Source organism: Schistocerca piceifrons, chromosome 8, assembly GCF_021461385.2.
Source record: "Schistocerca piceifrons isolate TAMUIC-IGC-003096 chromosome 8, iqSchPice1.1, whole genome shotgun sequence".
Taxonomy (NCBI): Eukaryota; Metazoa; Arthropoda; class Insecta; order Orthoptera; family Acrididae; genus Schistocerca; species Schistocerca piceifrons.
The window spans coordinates 117627353-117646952 of NC_060145.1; positions in this window are offsets into that span (position 1 = coordinate 117627353).

Sequence of the window (19600 nt, forward strand, 5' to 3'; positions counted from 1 at the left end):
TTCCAGGGATGTTATTGTCGCGTAACCACTCCACCACATTCGATGCATTATGAAAAGGTGATCGATCGTTTTGAAAGATGCAATCACCTACACCGAATTGTTCTTCAACAGTGAGAAGCAAGAAGGTGCTTAAAACATCAATGTAGGCCTGTTCTGTGATAGTGCCACACAACGTTTTTCCACTGTTCAGTCGTCCAGTGTTTACGCTCCTTACACCAAGGGAGGCGTCGTTTGGCGTTTACCGGCGTGATGCATGGCTTATGAGCAGCTTCTCGTCCATGAAAACCAAGATTTGTTACATCTCGCCTAACTTTCATAGTGCTTGCAGTGGATCCTGATGCAGTTTGGAGCCAGCCACTGTGGCCGAGCGGATCTAGGCGTTTCAGTCCGGAACGGCGCTGCTCCTACGGTTGCAGGTTCGAATCCTGCCTTGGACATGGATGTGTGTGGTGTCCTTAGGTTAGTTAGGTTTAAGTACTTCTAAGTCCAGGGGACTGATGACCACAGATGTTAAGTCCCATAGTGCTTAGAGCCATTTGAACCATTTTGCAGTTTGGAAATCCTGTGTGGTGGTCTGGATAGATGTCTGCTATTACACCCTCTTCAACTGTTGGCGGTCTCTGTGAGTCAACAGACGAGTTCGGCCTGTACGCTTTTGTGCTGTACGTGTCCATTCACGTTTTTAATTCACTATCACATCGGGAACAGTAGACCATGGGATATTTTGGAGTGCGGAAATCTCGCGTACAGACGTACGACACAAGTGACAAACACCTGTCCACGTTCGAAGTTCGTGAATTCCGTGGAGCACCCCATTCTGCTCTCTCATGATGTCTAATGACAACTGAGGTCGTTGATATGGAGTACCTGGCAATAGGTGGCAGCACAATGCATCTAATATGAAAAACATATGATTTTGTGGTGTCTGGATTCTTCTGACCACATAGTGTATCTGTATTTTCAACCATTAATGACATGTCCATCATAGTATGTATGAAATATGACACTTCATGTATTTGCAAAGGCATAAATGTTTGTTTGCGTGTAAACGTACCCCTGTACCAAATGCCACATATATCGCTACATTATGATGGTTGAAGTTTCCCAAATCCTTGATTTTTGGACTAATGCTGTTTTTTCGAGGAGACCTTCCATTGGTCTTTGCCACTCCAATAAACGATGTGCAGATACTATATAATCTTGTCTTACGTGGTTCTGAGCACATTCATAACCAACAACGGCTATTTAAAAGCGTACGGGAGTCCTTATAGTGAAGGGCAGACGCATGCATTGGGATGAATGGACATCATGTTGAGTACTTCCTCAAAGTAAGTGGTCATACGTCAGAATGCATGCTTTGTAGGGTCCATTCTTTTAAGATGTTTTTTGAGTGTACAGTCGTCCCCTGAAATATTAGACAGCTCTTTTTTAACATCCTGTGTATCCGTCATCTTCTTCCTTATATTGACCCCTCATATTGTTATACTGTTGATAGCTGCTGGCAAGGTTGGTTCGAAAATATTTTCTGCATAAGTGACATATCATTTGCCACCCTCGTCCCCTCTACAGCTCTCTTTCTCCACAACCCCATTCAACACCATCATCAACACTGTCACCACAACCACTATCACCACCACCACCACCACCCCACCATTGTCAGAACTGTCAGACTTCAGCTGCATCATATTGGGCTTTGGATAATGCCTTTATAAAGGAATCTGAATCTCGTGACTGTGAAAGTGTACTCTTTTTCATTCAAAATAAGAACTACACAAACATTTCTGTGCAACATAAATATATTCCCATATCTTAAGAGAAGATTTGAGATGTAACTGCTTGTTACAATTCACTCAGCCCAAACATCTGCCGTAGCAGAAGACTCGTTCCTACTCTAGCCCATTTGTCAGTATGACATGTGTGTGTTTATGTGTTGTGTTACAATTTTTTGGAGGACCTTGTGGTACTGTCTCCAGTGTCACAGGTTGCTTCCAATGTCGTAAAACATCACTTGTATACTGTCATAATTTGTAAAAATGTTACGACAGTGAAAGGAACCTGCGACCACTATAGACAGTGCCAAAAGTTCCTCCAAAAAATCGTAAAGCAGCACACAGACATGTCATACTACTGTAACAAATGTAAATACACCTGATGATGGAGGTTTAAACCTTTGAAACGCGTCGTAGAAATAAATAAAAAGTGACTGATAACAGTAATTTTGTTGCTTCACTTAATGTCAATAAGAGCCACAGTAAAGCCTAACCTACAATGTTCACATTTAAGGGTACCATCTGTTAAGCTGTTCAGCAGATTGTTCCAGCGACCTGAGGAAACAGGTTCCGTAGTGCACAATAAAGTAGACGGTAGAAGTCCTCATTCAGTGCGCACGCCTGAAATGGAGGAGCGTGTTCTAGATGCAGTGGACGACAATCCTGGAGTAAGTGTGCGACGAACAGTAGCAACTGAAAGTGTTAGTCATCATCTGGTATGGGAGGTACTGCCGTCCGCGGTGGTCTTGCGGTTCTAGGCGCTGCAGTCCGGAACCGCGGGACTGCTACGGTCGCAGGATCGAATCCTGCCTCGGGCATGGATGTGTGTGATGTCCTCAGGTTAGTTAGGCTTAAGTAGTTCTAAGTTCTAGGGGACTGATGACCTAAGATGTTAAGTCCCATAGTGCTCAGAGCCATTTGAACCATTTGGGAGGTACTTCATGAGAAGTGGCTGTATCCGTAGCATGTTCAGTACACCCCAGCCCTTGGGCCATAAGACTATCCTGCCACGGTGCAGTTCTGCCAATGATTCTTGAGGCGGTGTGGTGCATATCCACAATTTACCTCCAAGATTTTGTTTATTGATGCACGTTTTACACGAGATGGCATTGTAAATTCCCATAATCAGCGTTTCTGGGCCGAAGAAAACCCTAATGTTGTTCAGGATTACTGTTAAATTATACGCTTGCATAACAGAGCGGCTCTAGAACAGAAATGTGGCAACACTTTCAGAAATAATCAGCAACATTCATTAAGATTTTGTTCTAAAGCTCTATTTAACCTTGATAACACTGACGGACAGCACTTGCTGTCCTATACCTAACAAAATGAAATCGAAATAACTTTAGTGTCTGTTGGCAGTCTATGACTTCGTCAATATGACTGAGGGTAATTATGCAGACACTCGTTTGATTGTCCTAATTTTTTGTAAATGGGGACTGCTAAATCTAATCTGTTGAACTCTGAACGGAACTCGCAGTACTGAGACCCGGAACGTTATTACAAGAACTGTAATTACCTGACTGCAGACACTGAACTCTTCTGGGAGAGCGTCTGGAGCACGTCATTTTTTCTGTCTGTGGCCGGAAGGATCTCCATTTCCATCACTACTAGGCGAAAGCAAACTAGTCCTCTGTTGAAAGCAGTCTCTCTGGCGGGTGAAGACGTTAACAGCGGACGAATACGACGCGCTGATGAAGACGGTGGTGGTCTTGAATAGCGAGCACCATTCAGAAATCGTTTTACACTACGAAACTCACACTTCATTGGATTGTTAATTTTGTCGTACATTTTGAAATCCCACTTATGAACAGTAAACGACCTTTTCTTTTCGTTGTTATTGAAGTACTGGTGCCAACCATTAGGAATTTTGTGACAGTGTGAGAGAAGAATCACGCTACTCGTCATATCAAAACCTTTTTTTATTTTCATAATAACCCTCGTATGTGTAACAATAAATTGAACCGCTACATTAACACTTTTTCAATTACAAAATGCGAGTACTGCTTTCACTGACAGTAGTTACTTGACCCTCATTGTCCTTATCAACTGATGCGAGTTGCTAGGTATGAATGTAGTGTAGACTTAGCTTACCTTAACGCATGACAGTGGCGACGTGGAGACCTGAAACATCTGCACAGCGATCTAGATAGGCTGATCGCTTCTGAACAGAAGGTGAAGTACCGCTGCACTATGAAGCGGAGTGCATAAGAAGCACGGATGCTTGGGTGGCCTTCCTATTTATGTGTTCGCCTTGTATGCTTAACAAAGTAATTTTCTGTATTTACTGTCCTTCGCCACCTCGTAACCCTGCATTTATCACTGATGATGGCAAAAGCAAAAGCACATATGTAACTAAGTTTCTTACGCAATCATGCATTAAAATACATTTCAAAAGTAGTATTATTTTATTGCCGAACTCTTCCTTGACTACTGATGAAATCCACTGAGCCAAGTAGGCTGTGTTCTCATATCTTCTGGACAATGCTTTCATCTTAGCGATAGTATCGATACTCGATCGCGTTCTAGGAGGCCTACATTATAGTTTCCCATTATAACACATCTCCAGGCATTACGGCGCGTGGTAACGAACGTTGTTGACATTTCTGTAGTACTTATGGTGACCAACCGAATGAACAAACTGCGCAAATCGACCAGTACGGTAGAACTCCTTGCTCTGACGCGATACTGAATGGACAACGGTAGTTAAATTTACTAAATTGGGCGCAACGTGCTTACTCAATTTACGACTCAGTAGTTGGTATTGAAATGAAGCACTTGAGATTATCCGTTGCACCAATCGTTGCTTAAAGATGAGCATTCTTGGAACGTGTGTACTGCTTACACAGTGACGTTATTGGTGCTAAGATCTTCACAAACGATCAAATGTGTTGAAAAGTTATTTTGCTTAAATGCTTTTTCTTGCATAAAGTACTGCTCACCACTGGCAGAAATAAGCATACAATGAACAGACGTAATTCTCGATTTACCATGTTTCTATTGAGAGCCTCAGTCCGAAATCTGTTTTGAAGCAGCTCGCCACACTAGTCTACACAGCACGAGCTTCTTTCTCTCTGCGTAACTATTGCTTCCTACGTATGTTTCTACCTACTCACTGTACTGAAGCCTTAGACTGTCTCTACAAATTTTACCCTCCACATCTCGGCTCATTACCCATCTGATGATAGCTTGATGTCTCAGAATATAACTTATCAACCGATGCCTTCCTTCAGGCTAGTTGTTCAATAAATTTCTTTTACTCCAGGTCGATTTAATAATTCTGCATTATTCTATTTACCTATGTCATTTTCAGAATGCACGCGAGGTCTAGGAGTGGTGTCTTTGATTAATAATCAAAGCATTCTTGGTTCCTGGTTCGAACCCCGCTACCACTTAAATTTAAAAAACAGATTTTCAGCAATGCCGGCCGATGGCTTTCAGCATAAGAAGTCACCCTCAGTCATCGAACAGCCCTGTCAAAGAGGACGGAGAAGCGGACAGTGGTTCAGGGCACTCTCTGCCTTAAACTGGGAAACTGCTACTGAAGTCGGATGAATCAGCAACAATAACGGCATGAGGATGCAGAAGGTAAGAGAAACCAGAGTATTACAGACATAATGTGTATCCACAGGACTTTGGCTTGTAACTGAGAAAGCGTCGTAATAACCTCTCCATTTGCGACAGATTCAGCACTAGTCCCCAATTCGGATCTCAGGGAGGGGACTGCCAAGAACGAGGTGACCTTGAGAAAACAAATGAATGACCAACGAAAAAATAACTTTCTACTAGTCGAGGCCTGGAAAGTCACAAGTTTTAACGGAATAGGGGAGCTAGAATATCTGAAAAGGAAAGTACTAAGACTCAATATACACCCATGAAAATAAGTTTTACATCACCCCTGTTCCTAGAACTTTTAAAGATAGACATTGACTGTGGACATTATGTCACAGACACAGTTCCTTTGACTGTTCAGAGATGTCACTAAACCCGCACAAAGATGTAAACAACCATGCATGAGCAGCGCCCATTAGACGGAGAGGGTCCGACAGCCGATCAGTTCCTGTCATTCCACCAGGAATGAGGTACATGGCTCGTGTCGTCTGTGGTTCAACCACGCCTAGATGGTCAATACCGCTGTTCGATCGCGTCCGCATTGTTACTTTGTGCTAGGAAGTGAACCAAAGCAATGTTGTTCGGACACGGAGGAGATACAGAGAGACAGGAACTGTCGGTGACATACCTCGCTCAGGCCACCCAAGAGCTACTACTGCAGTGGATGACCGCTACCTACGGACTATGGCTCGTAGGAACACCGACAGCAACGCCACCATGTTGATTAATGCTTTTCGTGCAGCCACTGAACGTAGTGTTACGACTCAAATTGTGCGCAATAGGCTGCATGATGCGCAACTTCACTCCCGACTTCCATGGCGAGGTCCATCTTTGGACCCACGACACCATGCATTGCGGTAGAGATGGGCACAACAACATGTCGAATGCACCGATCAGGATTGGGGCCACGTTCTCATTACCGATGAGTGCTGCATATGCATATGCCTTCAACCAGACAATCGTCGGAGACGTGTTTGGAGGCTACGTGGTCAGGCTGGACGCCTCAGACACACTGTCCAGTGAGTGCACCAAGAAGGAGATTCCCTGCTCTTTTGGGGTGGTATAATGTGGGGCTGATGTAAGCCGCTGGTGGTCATGGAAGGCGCCGTAACGGCTGTACAATACGTGAATGCCATCCTCCGGCCGACAGTGCAACTATATCGGCAGCATGTTGGCGAGGCATTCGTCTTCATGGACGACACTTCGCGCCCCCCTCGTGCACTTCTTGTGAATGACTTCCTTCAGGATAACGACATGGCTCGACTAGAGTGGCCAGCATGTTCTCCAGACATGAACCCTATCGAACATGCTTGTGATAGATTGAAAAGGGCTGTTTATGGGCCACGTGACCCACCAACGTCTCTGAGGGATCTGCTCCGAATCACCGTTGAGGAGTGGGACAATCTGGTCCAGCAGTGCCTTCATTAACTTGTCGATAGTATGCCATGACAAATACAGGTATGCATCAATGCAACAGTATGTGCTACTGGGTATTACAGGTACCGGTGTGTACAACGATCTGGACCTTCACCTCTGATGGTCTTGCTGTATGGTGGTACAACATGCAATTTTTGGTTTTAATGAACAATAAAAACGGCGGAACTGATGTTTGTGTTCCCTATTCCAATTATCTGTACAAGTTCCGGAACTCTCGGAACCGAAGTGATGCAAAACTTTTTTTTATTGGTGTAGATATAGTGGGCATCAGTGAAATGGAATGGAAATAAGAGAAGGATTTCTGGTCGGACGATATAGGGTTATATCAACAGCAACAGAAAATGTTATAGTGAGAGTAGGTTTGTTTACGAATAGGAAGGTAGCGCAGAGAGTGAATTACTGTGAACCGTTCAGTGACAGGTTTGTTTTCATCAGAATCGACAGCATACCAACATATACAACCATAGCTCAGGTATACTTGCCGACGTCGCAAGCAGAAAATGAAGAGATAAAGTACATGACGATATTGAACGGGTAACCCAGTATGCAAAGTCAGATGAAAATCTAATACTCATGGGGCTGGAATGCAGCCGTAGGGGAAAGAGTCGAAGAAAGGGTTCGGGAAGAAAATGGGCTTGATACTAGGAATGAGAGAGAAGAAAAACTAATTGAGTTGTTCAACAAATTTTAGCTAGTAATAGCAAATGCTCTGTTCTAGAAACACAAAAGGAGGAGATATTCTTGGAAAAGGTCCGAAAATACGGAAAGATTCCAGCTAGATTACTTCATGGTAAGACAGACTAGATTGTAATGCGTATACCGGAGCAGATAAAGACTCAGATCACAATTTAACAGTGATGAAGAGTAGGCTGAAGTTTAAGGGACTAGTCTGGAAAAATCAGTGCGCAAAGAAGAGGGATACGAAATTACTGATGCCTGAAGAGGTACACTTGAAGGTTTCTGCACAAAACTATAGCTCAGTAAGCAGTTTAGTTGAAGAGCAATGAACACCTCTAGAAAGGGAAATCAGAAAAAATGAAAAGAACATAAGTACAAAAGAGGTCTCTGCGAAGAAACCATAGGTAACAGAAGAAATACTTTAGTTGATCGATGAAAGAAGGAGAAATAAAAACGTATAGCGAAAATCAGGAATACAGAAATGAATGTCGCTGTGGAATGAAATAAACAGGAAGTGCAGGGAAGCTAAGGCGAAATTGCTGCTTGAAAAATGTTGAGAAATCGAAAAAGACGTTATTGTCAGCAGGACGCACCCAGCACATACTAGAAAAGTCAAAACAACCTTCTGTGAAACTAAATTAAAGGTCGGTGACATGAAGTGTGCAACTGGAATTCCATTGTTAAATGTAGCGGAGAGTGGAGACAGGTGGAAACAATACACTGAAGGCCTCTATGATGGGGAAGACTTGTCTGATTACGTGATAGAAGAAGAAAAAGAAGTCGATATAGTAGAGACAGGGGATCCAGTATTAGAATCATAGTTTAAAAGTGTTTTGGAAGACTTGAAATCGAATAAGGCAGAAGGGACATACAACATTCCGTCAGAACTTCGAAAATCATTGGGGGAAGTAGCAACGAAACGATAATTAATGTTGGTGTGTAGGCTGTAGGAGTCTGGCAATATACCAGAGGAATTTCGGGGGAAAAATCATCCACACCATTCCGAAGATTGCAAGAGCCGTCGAGTGCGACAACTACCGCACAGTCAGCCTAACAGGTCGTCCAAGCTGCTCACGAGGATAATATACAGCATAGTTGAAAAGAAAAGTGAGAACGTGTTAGATGATCGGTTTCGCTTTAAGAATGGTAAAGTCCCCAGAGCAGCAATTCTGTTGTCGCGGTTGACAATGAAAGCAGATAAAGAAAAAATCAAGACCGGTTCATAGAATTTGTTGGCCTGGAAAAAGTGTTCGACAATGTAAAATGGTGACAGATATTCGAAATTGTGAGGTAAAGAGTGGTAAGCTCTGGAGAAAGACGGGTAATAAGCAATACGAAGAAGTGCCAAGAAGGAACGAGGAGAGCAGAAGACAAAGAACCAAGTGCTCGGATTAAAAACGGTATCATCTATAACGTCGAAGAAACAATGACTGTAGTAAAAGAATGCTTCAAGAGTGGAATTAAAACTCAAGGTGAAAGGATACCTATGGTAAGATTTGCTGATGATTTTGCTATGCTCTGTGAAAGTGGAGAATTACAGGATGTGTTGAATAGAATGAAGAGCCCAATGAATACAGAATGAGGATCGCGAGTAAATGGAAGAAAGGCGAAAGAAACGAGAAGTGGCAGAAATGAGAACAGCAAGAAACTTAATATAGGGATTGGTGGTCACAAAGCAGACGGAGAAATTCTACTACCTAGGTAGCAAATTAACCCATGACGGATGGAGCAAGGAGGACATAAAAAACCAGAGTAGCGCTGGCAAAAAGTGCATTCGTGGCCAAGAGAAGTCTAGTAGTATCAGACATGGCCCTTAATTTGAGGAAGAAATTTCTGAGGATATAAGTTTGCAGTACAGCGTTGTATGGTAGTGAAACATGGACTGTAGGAAAACCGGAAGAAAAGAGAATTGAGGAATTTGAGATTTGGCGCTAAAGAAGAGTGTCGAAAATGATATGTAGTGATAAGGTGATGTATGAGGAGGTTCTCCAGAGAACCGTCGAGAGAAGGAATATATGCAAAACATTGACAAGAAGAAGGGACAGGATGGTAGTACATCTGTGAAGACACACGGAATAAATTCCATTGTACTAGAGATAGCTGTAGAGTGCAGTACTTGTAGAGGAAAACAGATATCTGTATACATTCAGCAAATAATTGGCGCCGTTTATCTTGCTACTACCAGCTTGCATCCGTATTCTATTTCAGCCATCGTCGGCTATTTTCCTGCTCAAATTGAAAACTTCATGTAAAACTTCTATTGTCTCATGCCGTAATCTAATTCCCTCAACATAGCCTGATTTGATGCGAACACATTCCAAATATACCAAAGCTATAGACCCTGCCTTCCATGAAAAGTTTTTTAGTCAATTTTACCCCGCGCATTACCACATAACTCCGGGACCTAAACGTTGTAAGTCTAATGTCACATCGCTGGCTTGTTTGCGGAGTATTACAGTAAAGTGATAAAATATTGAAGTGATTCAGAGGAAAGTGCGTCAAGATTTAATTAAAAATGAGTAGCGCCGCCGATAAGGTATTTATGTATCCTCTCGCTGCGTGTCGTACCGTATAGTACACTAGGCAAACACTCCATCTTCAGGCCACAAGTGGCCCAACGGGACCATCCGATTGCCGTGTCATCCTCAAGTGAGGTTGCAGATAGGAGGGGTGTGCGGTAAGCACACTGCTCTCCCGGTCATTATGATGGTTTTCTTTGACCGGAGCCGCTACTATTCAGTCGAGTAGCCCCTCAATTGGGATCAGGAGGCTGAGTCCACCCCGAAAAATGATAACAGCGCATGGCGGCCTAGATGGTCAACCATCCAAGTGCCGGCCACGCTCAAAAGCGCTTAATTTCGGTGATCTCAGGAGAAACGGCGTATCAACTGCGGCAAGGCTGTTTCCGTAAGGTACACTATTGGCAATTAAAATTGCTACACCAAGAAGAACTGCAGATGATTAATGGGTATTTATTGGAAAAAATTTATTATACTAGAATGGACATGTGGTTACATTTTCACGCAGTTTGGGTGCAGAGATCCTGAGAAATCAGTGCACAGAACAACCATCTCTGGCTGTAATAACGGCCTTAACACGCCTGGGCGTTGAGTCAAATGGAGCTTGGATGGCGTGTACAGGTACAGCTGCCCATGCAGTTTCAACACGATACCACAGTTCATCAAGAGTAGTGACTGGCGTATTGTGATGAGCCAGTTGATCAGCCACCATTTACCACCCGTTTCCAATTGGTGAGGGATCTGGAGGATGTGCTGGCCAGGGAAGCAGTCGAACATTTTCTGTATCCAGAAAGGCCCGTACAGGACCTGTACCATGCGGTCGTGCATTATCCTACTGAAATTTAAGGTTTCGCAGGGATGGAATGAAGGCTAGAGCCACGGGTCGTAACACACCTGAAATGTAACGTCCACTGTTCAAAGTGCCGTCAATGCGAACAAGAGGAGACCGAGGCGTGTAACCAGTGCCACCCCATACCATGACGTTGGGTGATACGCCAGTATGGCGAAGACGAATACACGCTTCCAATGTGCGTTCACCGTGATGTCGCCAAACACGGATGCGGCCATCATGATGCTGTAAACAGAACCGGGATTCATCAGAAAAAAATTACATTTTGTCATTCGTGCACCCAGGTTCGTCGTTGAGTACACAATCGCAGGCGTTCCTGTCTGTATTGCAGCGTCAAGGGTAACCGCAGCCATGGTCTCCGAGCTGATAGTCTATGTTGCTGTAAACGTCGTCGAACTGTTCGTGCAGGTGGTTGTTGTCTTGCAAATGTCCCCATCTGTTGACTCAGGGATCGAGACGTCGCTGCACGATCCGTTACAGCCATGCGGATAAGATGGCTGTCATCTCGGCTGCTAGTGATAAGAGGCCGTTGGGACCAGCACGGTATTCTGTATTACCCTCCTCAACCCACCGATTTCATATTCTGCTAACAGTCATTGGATCTCGACAAACGCGAGCAGCAACGTCGCGATACGATAAACCGCAATCGCGATACGCTACAATCCGACCTTTATCAAAGTCGGAAACGTGATGGTACGCATTTCTCCTCCTTACACGAGGCATTCCAACAATGTTTCACCATGCGACGCTGGTCAACTGCTGTTTGTGTATGAGAAATAGGTTGGAAACTTTCCTCATGTCAGCGCGTTGTAGGTGTCGCCACCGGCGCCAACTTTGTGTGAATGATGTGAAAAGCTAATCATTTGCATATCACAGCATCTTCTTCCTCTCGGTTAAATTTCGTGTCTGTAGCACGTCATCTTCGTGGTGTAGCAATTTTAATGGCCAGTAGTGTAGCTATCATCCGCACCGTGTCCGGTCTCACAGAATGAACTAATGTAATCAGTAATAATTATTTACCACAATGGAGTGCATTCATGTGCCACTGTCTCGTAGCCAGCGTGAGAAAGTGCGTTCGGTCATCGAGTTTCCGCATCATCAACAATCAGCCGCTTCGCGACGGTTACGCGCACGCTCGTACAAGGGAGAACAGAGAACTGAATAATTAACTCTATAAACAGTGTTATATCATTACTAGTGTCAAGGAGGACTGGTACCAAAAGAAATCAGTGTATACGTGGCGAGCGTAAGAACTTTGTTCCGCGCTGTGTTCGGTTACGCGTACGCTCGTCAGAGTGACACTGATGACTTGTAATCATCCATTAATTTGGACAAACACTTATGACTTAGAATGTAAACATTGCAACCTGCGATTTTCCTTTATCGTCTCGGAATACAGTTCTTCATACCAGACGTAGGACAGTGTTGTGTTTTAACGTTGAGTGGCTCCCCTAAACTCGCTTGCATATTGAGATTCAGAATTTCCAGCAAGCCAGCAGCAGTGTGGAGCAGAACAGTACGACCGCCACGGGATTATCAGGCACGTGGTGTGGACAGGGCGCACGGTCACGGTCCGAAGTGAGAAACCAGTTTAAGGGTCCCCCAACCACATGTACTTCCGGGCATGTTACATGGCGACGTATATTTAGGACCAGCAATTTCGCATAAGAAGTGCCGTATAATTTATTAGGAGAGTGAGCCATTTGTGTATAAACAGTGACCGTTTGGAGTGTTGAGTGACGTCACGCGAGCTGTGCGATGTGTACGTCAAAGAACTTGTGACACAGTGTACATACTCGTCTGATCCGTGAAAGTGCAAATAACTAGTGCTACGAAGTAAACATACTCCACGGTGGTGCGCTTTTGATGACGCTAGCGGCACCTGTGTGCAAAAGGGAACACGTATTTGGCAGCCATTACGGAAGACGGATCTGTTGGCACCTATGGGCAAAAAAAAAAAAAAAAAAAAACTTATGGCATCCATTACTGCATACTACGTGAGCGGCGTCTAGGAGCGACGCTGTAACCTTTACCACGCGTTGCAGAGAAGGCGCAGTGCTGACAGCGGCATGGCACTAAGGAGCAGCTGCGACTGCGTGGCCACCAGACAACGCAAAGTAAGTTGCGCATAACAACGTTACCTCACGCAACTGAAGCAATGAAAGTAATTAACTGACAGTGCAGATTGTATTCTATAATTACGTAATTACAAACAGTGACAGTTAAAATTCTTTTGTATGATTAAATTAATGTACGAGACATTATTTTCCTTGCCGATCGTACAGTAAAGTAAATGTCACTGTCAGACCATGCTTACTAAGTAGTCTAATTTTTTAATAACAGTTAATACAATTGCAGAACTATATTTACGTTAGCTTATATAGTTTTTTCTTCTTTTTTACGTTATCTTCTATGTTATGTGTGCTTCTGAGCACGAATTACAGGGTTGAATGCATACGGCGTTGTAGTTTAGTTGTAGTTATTGCCATCCATTCTGTGCTAGGAGTGTTATTGTGATTTGTTTATTTCTTGCTTGGGTGGTTCAATATGGAAAATAATGAGGTTGGTGCAACTGCAGTAGACAAGGAGGCGAAAGCAGACTCCTTAGGCGAAAGTAATTAGGTGGAGACACAAACAGAAGCAAGGAGTAGTTAAGTGTCGGATTACGGTTAGGGGACAGTAGTCTATCAACAGAGACGGGAAGTCCTAATGCAGTGTCGTCACCAATGATGGAGACGCCTAGACGGGATGAGTGTAAACTTAGGCCTGACCTGTCCATCGTTGACGTGCTCAAAACTTTGTTGCAGGTCAACCAGAAATTATTATTGCAAGATAATAAACAATTAAGGGAAGATATTATGCATTAGAAGGAAGATATTAAGCGATCAGTACAGCATGAAAACAAACAATTAGGGGAAGATATTATGCCTCAGAAGGAAGATATTAAGCGATCAGTAGAGCAGATAAACGACTAATGAGGCCCTAAGGAAGCTGGCTGAGTCCAGTCATCAAAGGATAGATGAACTTACCATTCGGTTTGAGGAGAACGTTGCAGATAGTACTAAACGTTTTGAAAAAGAGGAATCAGGTATCAGAGAACTGAAGGAAGAACTTACTAAAAATGTTGAGGTTTATGACGAGCATTCATAAGAACTGGACGAGGAAGTGAAACACTGTAAACACAGGATATCAGCTGTGGCACTAAACCAGGATGCTTACGCATGGCGAGTAGAAGAGGTGTACAGTGAGGTAGGCAAGACTAAGGAATAGGTTGGTCAGCAGGTGAAGAGTGAAGTGAAATCTCTATTACGTGATGGAAGCATTGACGGAGGTAGCTTAATTGATATACAAAATGATGAGGTCTTCCTTGGCATAGGGAATTTTAAGAACTTCGAATCAAATGGAAGATGGCATCCCAGACATTTCGTAGATCAACTTAAGGGCGTGTGACCTGAATTATGGCACGAGCAAAAAAAGGTACGCTTCGTTGCAGCAAGATTGGAAGATGAAGCTGGTACCTGGGGCATAAGAATAGGACATGCTGAATTTGAAAAAGAATTTTTGCAACTTTATTGGCAGCGACACAAGCAAAATGAAGTATGTAACAGTCTATACCAAGGTAGAAGGTTTGACCAGAATTAAAGAAATTTTTTCAAGATAATTATGAGAGGAACTTGTATTTAGATGAACCGATGACGACAATAGCTATAGTGTCCCAAATCATAAGAAAAACTACATACAGGAGTACAGGATAAGTTGCTAGCAATCCCTAGAGATGACGCAGAGGCAATAAGGTCAGCCTCAGGGCAATTAGAGACCTTGTATGATTCACGAAGAACAGGAGGAGGAGAAGGTGATGGTAGAGTATCAGGGAACAACGAGGCCAATACAGATACCCATTTAAACCATAACAATAGACACAATGGACCATATTGGAATAATAATGGCAGGAGACATGGCGGCAGTTTCCCTGGCCATGGTGGTCACAGAAGATACCGTGGTGGCTACGGATATCGGAACCCAGGGCACGATGTATTACATGACCAGGTGTGAAGCTCAAATCATAGCCTGGACAGGCAGCATAGGGAAGGAACACCGGAAAACTAGAGGAGGTTCCTGGTGTGGCCCGATCAGGAACGGAGGGTTGAGGGCCCATAATTATGTCTGTTTGCAAGCTGGATAATGTGACAGAGATTGTGGAAGACCTATTGCAAGAAGTCGGTGAAGGCCATGAGGAAGCTTTACAGCCTATCATTGAAGCAGAAATCTTTGGTACTCGTATCGATGTTTTAGTCGATTCTGGTAGTCATGTCAATGCATTATTTCAGAGGCTCTATACGAAGTGGTTAGAACAAGGAAGGAGGATACCCAATTTTCCTGTACATTGGATATGTATCACAGGTGCCATTGCTACAAAGAGCAAGGTTATTAAGGATCAGATCTTACTCACAATGAAGCTTGGTGATGAAGATTATGATGTATCGGCACTAGTCATGCCCGGGTTGGCGTTGCCCATAATCTTAGGGGTCGACTGGCTAAGTGAACAAAATTACAAGTGAAGGAGCATGAACCGTTCTTTGCACGACCTTATGCGATACCTCAATCGAAACGTGAAGCAGTGGAGGAAGAGCTCCAGAGAATGTTGCGAATAAGAATAATAGAAATGTCAACTACCCAATATAACAACCCATTGTCCGTTGTGGAAGAGAGGACTGACAATGTCAGAGTAGTATTAGATGTACGTCCTGTGAATAAAATTATTATTCCAGAAAGAGACAGACCTGTGAATTTGGAAGAGTTGCTTCCAAAATTTCATGGGGCTAGAGTATTCAGTAGTATTGATCTCAGATTGGGGTGCTGGTAGGTCTCTCTACATAAGGATTCAAGACTACTGCAGTCTTGTATGGAGGAAGAAGCTACCAGTATCGTGTACTACAATTTGGCCTTAATATTTCAATATCTGCCTTTGTTAGAGCATTGGATAAGGTATTGGGTAAGCAGTTGAGTAAGAAGATCACTGTTTAAGTTGATGACATATTGATAACAACTGCAAACTGGGAAGAGCATGTTAAAACACTTGAAGAAGTACTCATCGACATTGAGAAAGCAGGAGTGGCAGCGAATTTGGAGAAATCGGATTTTGGAAGGAGTGAGGTTTAGTTTCCTGGCCACATCGTGAATGCACAGGGGATCAAACTGGATGAGGACAAACTACAAGCGACCAAGGATTCGCCAGCACCACACTGTAATAAGCAGTTAAGAGGTTTCCTTGATTTATTTGGATGGTATAGGAACTTTATAAGAGATCAGTCACTTAGTAAGCCACTCTTGTGGAATCTGCTGAAGAACAAGGTGTTATGGGATTGGACAGATGAAATAAAGGAACATCTGTACAATCGTAAGCTGATTTCGCACCCAGGCTTGAGCAAGGAATTTTACTTGGCTTGTAACAGCTCAGACTATGGATTACAAGTGCACTTATACCAGTTGGATGAAATGGACTCGGATAATGTTAAAACAATCGCATTGGCAAGTAGGGCTCTGACTAAATGGGAACAGCAGTGCACAGTGACAGAGAGAGAGGCACTTGCTGTCCTGTGGGGTTTCACAAAATTCAGATATTACCTGGCTGGTAGAACCACCAAGGTAGTCACAGACCATAAGGCACTGACTTTCCTACTTGATGGCAAATTATATCATAGACGTCTCACCAGATGGGCGATTCCCTTACAAGAATATCAGTTTAATGTTGTATACCGACCTGGGAACCAAAACATCAATCTGATGCACTTTCGAGGATGCCACCTGGCGTGGATGATATGAATGTTAGTGGGACACAAGGGCAGGAATTAAGCATTAATTTGATCAAGGGCGTTCAATACGAGTTATTTGTTGTCAAATTACTTAAGAACATCCGACGTGAGCAAAATGAAGATCCTGCATTGAAGAGTGAGAAGGTGAAATACGGGTGTGCTGGAGAAGATAAACTAAGAAAATATTATTTAATTCATCACAACATTTTAAACCGTCATCTGGATGAATCGTCGCAGGACTGGAAGTTGTGCATTCCGGAACATGCTGTAAAGAAGCTGGTGTGGTACACGCATTTCAGTAATGCTCACTTTGACACAACCAAATGTCTAGAAAAACTAAGGAAGGAGTGTATTTTCTTCGGCATGAGCAAAAAGATAAGGAAGATATTATGGACTTGTGAAGTGGGCCAGAAGACCAAGACAAAAACTATTAGCCATCAGGGACCTATGCACCCCATAATTCCTGAAGGAATCAAAGATAATGTGGCCATGGATTTACTTGGTCCACTGAGTTCCATGGAAATTTCACGCACCTCATGGTGGTGTTAGAAGTGTGTTCAAAATATATAAAGTTCTACCCCCTAAGGAAAGGAACTTGTAAGGCAATATCAGCGAGAATGGAAAATGACTATATTACGCAGGTGTGCAAACCAAGGTAAGTACTATCAGACAATGGCCTACAATTTATATTAAAGGATTGGAAGGAGATGTTGCAGAGGAATGGTGTGGAACAAGTTCTGATAGCCAAATATTGACCAGCCTCACGTCCGCAGAGAGGGTCATGAAAGAGGTGAACTACATGTGCAGGACATATTGTGGTCGGAAACATAGCATATGGAAAGAGTATATAACAGATTTTGAGGTTGTAATCAATAGCGTACCTCATGCCACGACAGGTTTTGCACCATGTGAAATCCTGTTGAACCAACCTCCTGAAAGTATATTCTCCAACATCTTGAACGATTCTTCCGCTGTGGGTCAATCGTGGGACAAGAAATTGAATTGGCCATGGAACATTTACCTGATTAGGCTCAATGGCGGAAAGAAAGATATGATAAGATCGTGCGACCAATTAAGGATGAAGTTGGTGACCTTGTGTTAGTCAAAACCCACACACTTTCTAGCAAGCTGAAAGAAGAAATTAAGAAATTCCACCATGAATACCGAGGACCATATCGTATTATTGATATTAAATGTCCTAATGCTGTTGAACTGGTTCATGTCAGGTAGGCACGAGGGAAAACACCATGTGGAGAACATTAAACCATACCATGTGAGCAAGATTAATGACTAATTGTTATATGTGACGTGTGGGAATTCTATATATGTCGGCTACTTTGTCCTGAAGTACATGCATCAGTTTCTCATTATTATGACTGCTGCGGAAGCAAAGGGAACTTCACAGCAAACATAAACATAGCCAAAACCTTGCAGACAAACAAAAATTACGCGAAGCGAAATGTAGTGTGAGGAGGGCTATGCGAAAGGCGCTCAATGAATTCGAAAGTTAAGTTCTATGTACTGACTTGGCAGAAAATCATAAGAAATTTTGGTCTTATGTCAAAGCGGTAGGTGAATCAAAACAAAATGTCCAGACACTCTGTGACCAAAATGGTACTGAAACAGAGGATGACAGACTAAATGCCGAAATACTAAATGTCTTTTTCCAAAGTTGTTTCACAGAGGAAGATTGCACGGTAGTTCCTTCTCTAGATTGTCGCACAGATGACAAAATGGTAGATATGGAAATAGACGACAGAGGGATAGAGAAACAATTAAAATCGCTCAAAAGAGGAAAGGCCTCTGGACCTGATTGGATACCAGTTCAATTTTACACAGAGTGCGCGAAGGAACTTGCCCCCCTTCTTGCAGCGGTGTACCGTAGGTCTCTAGAAGAGCGTAGCGTTCCAAAGAATCGGAAAAGGGCACAGGTCATCCCCGTTTTCAAGAAGCGACGTCGAGCAGATGTGCAGAACTATAGACCTATATCTCTAACGTCGATCAGCTGTAGAATTTTGGAACACGTATTGTGTTCGAGTATAATGACTTTTCTGGAGACTAGAAATCTGCTCTGTAGGAATCAGCATGGGTTTCGAAAAAGACGATCATGTGAAACCCAGCTCGCGCTATTCGTCCACGAGACTCAGAGGGCCATAGACACGGGTTCACAGGTAGATGCCGTGTTTCTTGACTTCCGCAAGGCGTTCGATACAGTTCCCCACAATCGTTTAATGAACAAAGTAAGAGCATATGGACTATCAGACCAATTGTGTGATTGGATTGAGGAGTTCCTCGATAACAGGACGCAGCATGTCATTCTCAATGGAGAGAAGTCTTCCGAAGTAAGAGTAATTTCAGGTGTGCCGCAGGGGAGTGTCATAGGACCGTTGCTATTCACAATATACATAATTGACCTTGTGGATGACATCGGAAGTTCACTGAGGCTTTTTGCAGATGATGCTGTGCTGTATCGAGAGGTTGTAACAATGGAAAATTGTACTGAAATGCAGGAGGATCTGCAGCGAATTGACGCATGGTGCAGGGAATGGCAATTGAATCTCAATGTAGACAAGTGTAATGTGCTGCGAATACACAGAAAGATAGATCCTTTATCATTTAGCTACAAAATAGCAGGTCAGCAACTGGAAGCAGTTAATACCATAAGTTATCTGGGAGTACGCATTAGGAGTGATTTAAAATGGAATGATCATATAATGTTGATCGTCGGCAAAGCAGATGCCAGACTGAGATTCATTGGAAGAATCCTAAGGAAATGCAATCCGAAAACAAAGGAAGTAGGTTAAAGTACGCTTGTTCGCCCACAGCTTGAATACTGCTCAGCAGTGTGGGATCCGTACCAGATAGGGTTGATATAGGAGATAGAGAAGATCCAACGGAGAGCAGCGCGCTTCGTTACAGGAT